Source organism: Lepisosteus platostomus, unplaced genomic scaffold (genome assembly GCF_059453375.1).
Source record: "Lepisosteus platostomus isolate fLepPlt1 unplaced genomic scaffold, fLepPlt1.hap1 Scaffold_70_H1, whole genome shotgun sequence".
NCBI classification, from domain to species: Eukaryota; Metazoa; Chordata; class Actinopteri; order Semionotiformes; family Lepisosteidae; genus Lepisosteus; species Lepisosteus platostomus.
Genome location: NW_028291682.1, coordinates 216,785 through 222,784, shown reverse-complemented (window position 1 = coordinate 222,784; position 6,000 = coordinate 216,785). Strand labels below are relative to the sequence as shown.

Genomic DNA, 6,000 nt, shown 5'->3' with positions numbered 1-6,000 from the left:
GAAACACTCTTACTGTGCATGACGTGCAACAAATGTAGCCACAGAAATTGCATCACGCTTTCATGTATGCTATTGCAGACACCAACGTTGCCTAGATAGAAAACCGAAATAGCCGTGGGTTTGCTTGCTGGTCTGAAGGATCTCTCTTCGAATATCTATCATTTGTCAATGGACGTAAAAGGCGCTGCAATCTCATACGTTCAGAATCAAACTCGCAGCTGTTGTTCGACTTTATTTCTTGACTAATTACAACTGAGTGTTGCATGAGCAGTTACGTAAACTTGTCTGGTATATTTGAACACAGATGCCGTTCTTCAATTAAAACTAACAGTACATTGTCAGGGACATTCAGTTCTATAAAAACAAGAGACAGACAAGAGAATATTTCTACCTTTCATGTGGACTACGTGTTGACTTACTGATCGAAATAATTGAAAAGTTCGGGTCATAGCCGATGCAGTGCGTGCTAATTAGAACAACAGCAACGCTGATCTCTCAGCACCGTACTGAGCCCAGGTGTTTTTCTAAAGCTGTCAGGTGCAGTTCATTTACATGAAGGAAATCTCTTACTGGGTACGATTACAATGCAGTAAGTAGCACAGACTACTTAGGGAGTAGCCCGATGTGTTTAAAAACAACCCGAGCCTGGCAGGATTCGAACCTGCAATCTCCTGATTTGTAGTCAGCGGCGTCGACTCCTTTCAAACCGGGATCCTTCCGCAGCCACGCAGTTCGTGGTGTCCTTACCCTCCCCTATCTGATTTTGGACCAAGCACATCAGGGGAGGGCGCGAACGCAGTCCCCCACTACCAGAAATTATGCAGTCGAGATTCCCACATTTGGGGAATTCGCAGGGGTCAGCACAGCCAGAGTGCAATGGCCGAGCCTCGCCCTGGGTGAACCTCCTTCTTGATCAAGGTATCTCCCCTGCCATGTAAGTATGAGTTGTACAGGCCCCTGCAAGCGGCCCGCACCCATAGCACAAATCGCGCAGCCTAGGCCACCTCCTCGCCCCGCACGCCACCGCCTCCTGCTGGGCCCACTCTTTCGCACACTCACACGCCACACTAACACTCAAAAGTGTGGGCAAAACGAGAAAACGAGCGTGCCGTTTCCTACACATCTGCAGTCGCCGTTGCGCATTCGCAGCATGTCCCGGGATGCAATTCGGCCTCATTTGCATAACTCCAGACCGGCAGATCGCCACGCAAGCTCGCGACGTGCGCCTGCCACACACCGAACAAACCTTTTCAGCAATTTCCAAAAAACGGGCCTGCTCGCCTGCCCACAAGGCTCCGTCTCTTACCTGCTCTCCAGAGCCTGCTGCCTTCTGTGCTTTTCTCTCGGCGCCGCTGCAGCGCACACAACTCCTGCAGCGGGAGGGGGGGAGAAAGTTCCCGCGCTCCGCCGCAGGGAAGGCTCGCTCCGTGCGCACACGTCCTTTCGATGCCAGTCCAACAAGTGCTACCGCATTAGCTGCGTCGGGGCTCCGGCGTGTCGCACCTCACCTCACCTCACCTCGCACTGCCCCCTCCTTGAATGTCTGGCGCTGGGCATGCCCCGCTCTCCTCCGCCTTATCTTATCGCGTGTGAGCACCGACAATGGCCACAATGCCGGGGAATGGCACCTGTAAAGTGTTAATTGGGGCACAGGAACAGCCCGTCTCGTCTCGGGGGCCGGCTTCAGAGACAATACAGCAAACACAGCGGGGCGGGGGAAGAAGACGACACCACACATGCAGGTACATTCAGCTCCGGCGGGAACGAGATTCCCCCCCGGAAAAGCTCCGGTTGCTGCTGCTCCTGCAAGAGGTGTGACTGGGACCAGTAGGGAGCGCTCACCCTGCGGGCTGTGTGGCTCTCTTACGCCCCAGCCTCCTGATGGCGACACTCTGCTCACAAACAGACGCCGTCCTTCGGGGGAGGCGTCAAACCGAGGTCCCGACCCTCCTTGGTCATTAGGAAACCCCAGGGCGTCTCTCAAAAAGAGACGCCGGGGATGTACCTCTGATGTTAGTGCTCCCCTTTACCCATCAGTCAGGGTCTCCTCCTAATCCCCGTCTCACCTGTAACAATCAATGATGAGGCCCCCCTGTCCGTGAGATTTAGTACTCGCGCAAGAGACCGGGGGCAGAGCGCGAACGCGGTCCCCCGCCCCCCACAAAGTGCACGCTCCGGGTTCCCTCTCGGGGCCCTGCAACACAGTGGAAGGGCAGCGAGAAGGAGCCTCTTGCTCTGACGCCGCAAGGCCACAAGAGGGCGGAGGCGCCGCGCGCCCGGCCGACGTGTTGGACCGGTGCGCTTTACGTGCTGAAATAAACACGCGACAGCCCCGAAATGTTTCCAGAGTGCTGTGCACTGGAGGTTTTTGTCTGGCGAAGACTTGCCTGGTGCTCCTCCGTGCAGATTGTTTGTCCTCCTCCAGTGCGGGACGAGCCATCACAAGGGAGCGCATTCGCCAACATCCAGGCACGCAATGCGATTTGGAAAGCAGCTCCTTTCCAAAGAGTTGCACACGAACGATCCTTCAGTCCCGCTCGGGGGGCACGGAGCCCCCGCCACACACAGCTTCAAGTAGCGAGTCAGGCGCCAGGGATTTCGCTTATGGCCACACCACCCTGAACACGCCTGATCTTGTCTGATCTCGGACGCTAAGCAGGGTCTGGCCTGGTTAGTACTTGGATGAGAGACCGCCTGGGAATACCAGGTGCTGTAAGCTTTTGCTCTCCCGTCCAGCAGGGGTCGCCGTTGGTGCCGTAGGCTTTGGGAGGAAAACCTGCAGGATGGAAAGGTGATCTATAGCCTCATCTCTAGAGATGTTTTGTTGCTTTGGCATGTGTGTGACCCATATTAAAAAAAAAAACGTTTGTTAAACGAATATCGAAGCTGCCTCTAAATCTGCAAATGAAGATGAGTCGATAAACCACTTGTTTTTCATATAACTAGACATATATTCATTTGTTACTAATTTCATTCATTGAGCACGGATACAATAGAGGTACAGCAATTCACTGTTTGACATGTCTGGTACAGAACCTACAGAACCTAGCAATCAGAAAACGGGTGAAACTGTCTTTAGACTCAGCATACAGTACCGAGGCCCCCTATGACCAAATAAAGGCTAACCTCGATAATCAGCCTAAAGAACCCAGACTACAGCAAAACGACTGACTTTGAAAAGGGAATGAACTTCCGGAAGGAGTAGTGGAACTAGCTTGAGATGCTTCTCCGGACCCCTAACTAAAAGCCACCGAGAACCAGCAGCGGTGTCGACTCCTTTCGAACCGGGATCCTTCCGCAGCCATACAGTTCGTGGTGTCCTAACCCTCCCGTAACTGATTTTGGACCAAGCACATCAGGGGAGAGCGCGAACGCAGTCCCCCACTACCAGAAATTATGCAGTCGAGATTCCCACATTTGGGGAATTCGCAGGGGTCAGCACAGCCGGAGTGCAATGGCCGAGCCTCGCCTGGGTGAACCGATTTCGATTTTTAAGAACTTTATTTTCTTTTCACAAAAAAATACAGGACATCACAAATCAGAAAGCTTTACATTAATATACATACTTAAAACAGTATATATGATCACATCTCATTACATTTTGACACGGTAACAGTTAAATAGCAACAATTTTCTTTTTTTCTGGTGCAAATCACATTCTTTACTTAAACATGATAATGTTTTTCATTATAATAATGTTTAATGTTTCTTGAGATATTGGATAATGTTTCTTGAGATATTGACCTATGCTCTCTATTTCCCACAGATTTTCTGCTTCCTCCTTCCCTTCTCTCCACAGATCTCTGAGGTAATAGTTCTCTCGGGTGATGAACAGGGCCAGGCTACCTGCTGCCTTGACTGGGATCTCGATGCCTTTGAACAGCCCCATGTTCCTCACTCTCCACAGGGCACCTTTCCCACTGTTCACCACGGCCCAGATCCTGTCAAACACGTCAGGAGGAAGTTTGACAGGAGAGATGCCGTATATGACGAAAGCAGCGGTCAGGGTAAATTGGGGCGAGAGAGCCTGCAACCAATCTTCAAACTGTGCCCAGAAGGCCTTAGCAAAAAAGCAGGACCACAGGAGATGGGATACAGTCTCCTCCTCGCCGCAGCCCACCCTAACGCAGCGAGGGCTGGGGGTGAGGCCCCTACGGTACAAGAAAGTTCGTACTGGTAAGCACTGGTGGACGACACTCCAGTCTAAATCTCTGTGAATGTTGCACAGAAACTTAGAGGATGTGTGTTTCCACACCTTCCTTGTTTGGGCTGATGTTAAAATGCCCACAGGGGTCTGCCTATTGTTCTGGGGTGCAACGAAATCTTCCAGTTTTTGGACGCTGACATCTCGGAGGGGAATATGGCCAATTGGGTGAGATCTTAGAAAACTTTTAACTGTCCCATAAATTGCAGGGCATGTGTCAGAGAGTGGGACATCCAGCTTGGGTCTGACACCCCACACTCTGAACACCTCCCTACCTACCCAGAGCCTGGAAAAATAAGTCCAGGTACGCGCTGCAGGTGCTGTTGCAAAGCCTCTCAGCACAGAGGACAGGAAAATGCACAGCAGCTTCGTAGCAATATCTGGGACAGACTTCCCCCCTGAGGGTAGCGGCCTGTACATTATTTCCCTTCTGAGTCTTTCCTGCTTCCCACCCCATAGAAATTGAAACATCAATCTCCTCAGCACAGCCGCAACACGGTGAGGGATTGGGAAGGTAGAAGCCAGAAAATTCAAGACAGGCAAGAGCTCGGCTTTGATGACCAGCACCTTCCCTATCATGATGAGGTCTCGGTCCTTCCATTGCATCAGTTTTTTGTTTAAGATTGGCAATTTGTTCTGCCAATTTACTGTTCCCATCTCTTCTCCAAAATACACCCCCAGGACCTTAATTCTCTTCTCTTGCAGCCTGAGATCATGTCCTTCTTTTGGCTCCCTCCAGTTCTGATAAAAAATCTCACTCTTAGATGTGTTAATTTTTGTAGAGGAAGCCAAAGAGAACCGATCACAGCACTGCAGAGCTCTGCTAATTGAGGCATTGTCAGAGAGGAGCAGGGTGACGTCATCCATGTATAGAGATGTCTTTACCTCTCCTCCCCCACTTCCAGGCACTGGTATCCCATTAATGGCCTGATCCTGGCGCATGGCACAGGCTAAGGGCTCCATAGCCAAAACGAATAACAAGGGGGATAATGGGCAGCCCTGCCTCACCCCTGAACAGACTTCAAAGGAGCGTGATCTATTGCCATTAACCATTACTCTGCTGTTGCTACCTGTGTACAGCAGGTTAATCCACTTTCTCATGATGGGGCCAAACTTCATGTGCTCAAGTACCGATGTTAAGTACTGCCGGTTTAGGAGGTCAAAGGCCTTTTCTAGGTCTACACCTAAAATGCACAGAGGGAGGGAGCGATCCTCCGAGTACAGACAGACATCCCTCAACAAGGCCAGGTTGTCGCTCATCAGGCGTCCTGCTATCCCACAAGTCTGTTCTTTCCCTACCAGTGAGGCCACTACATTTTGTAGGCGCAGGAAAAGGGCTTTGGACAGGATCTTAGTGTCCACGCCTAACAGGCTGAGGGGTCTCCAGTTCTTTATGTCATTCTTTGCTCCTTTCTTAAACAAGAGAGAGATAGTGCATTCTCTTAAGGAGTCAGGCAGCAATTCTGTCTTATAGCTTTCCTCGAATAGGAGCAGTAGTGGATCCTGAAGCAGATCCCAAAAGGTGCAATAAAATTCTTTAGGGAGCCCGTCAGCACCCGGAGTTTTCCCCCTTCTGTAAGCTCTCCATAGCCTGTCTCAGCTCTTCTACTGTCAAATCCCTCTGAAGTACTTCCCTATCTTCTTCACTCAAAACGTTTTCTAGCTTTGAGGTAAAAAAATGAATTTCTTCATCCTTTAACTCTGTAGAGCTTCACAGTCTGTAGAGCTTCACAGTAGAAGGCCTCGGTGCAGGAGAGGATAGCACTCGGCTCTGTTCTCTCTCGTCCCTCCTCATC

The 6,000-nt window shown here is 50.9% G+C and overlaps 2 non-coding genes and 1 pseudogene across 2 annotated transcripts; 1 reads left to right on the top strand and 2 right to left on the bottom strand.

Annotated features, from left to right (window-relative positions):
- Positions 1-778: 778 nt before the first annotated feature.
- Positions 779-942, bottom strand: LOC148632072 (U1 spliceosomal RNA). Its single transcript, XR_015934486.1, has one exon. It is a non-coding gene; the product is annotated as a U1 spliceosomal RNA (small nuclear RNA).
- A 1,658-nt stretch (positions 943-2,600) lies between these two features.
- Positions 2,601-2,719, top strand: LOC148632071 (5S ribosomal RNA; annotated as a pseudogene).
- A 637-nt stretch (positions 2,720-3,356) lies between these two features.
- On the bottom strand, positions 3,357-3,525 carry LOC148632070 (U1 spliceosomal RNA). Its single transcript, XR_015934496.1, has one exon. It is a non-coding gene; the product is annotated as a U1 spliceosomal RNA (small nuclear RNA).
- Between the last annotated feature and the right edge of the window lie 2,475 nt (positions 3,526-6,000).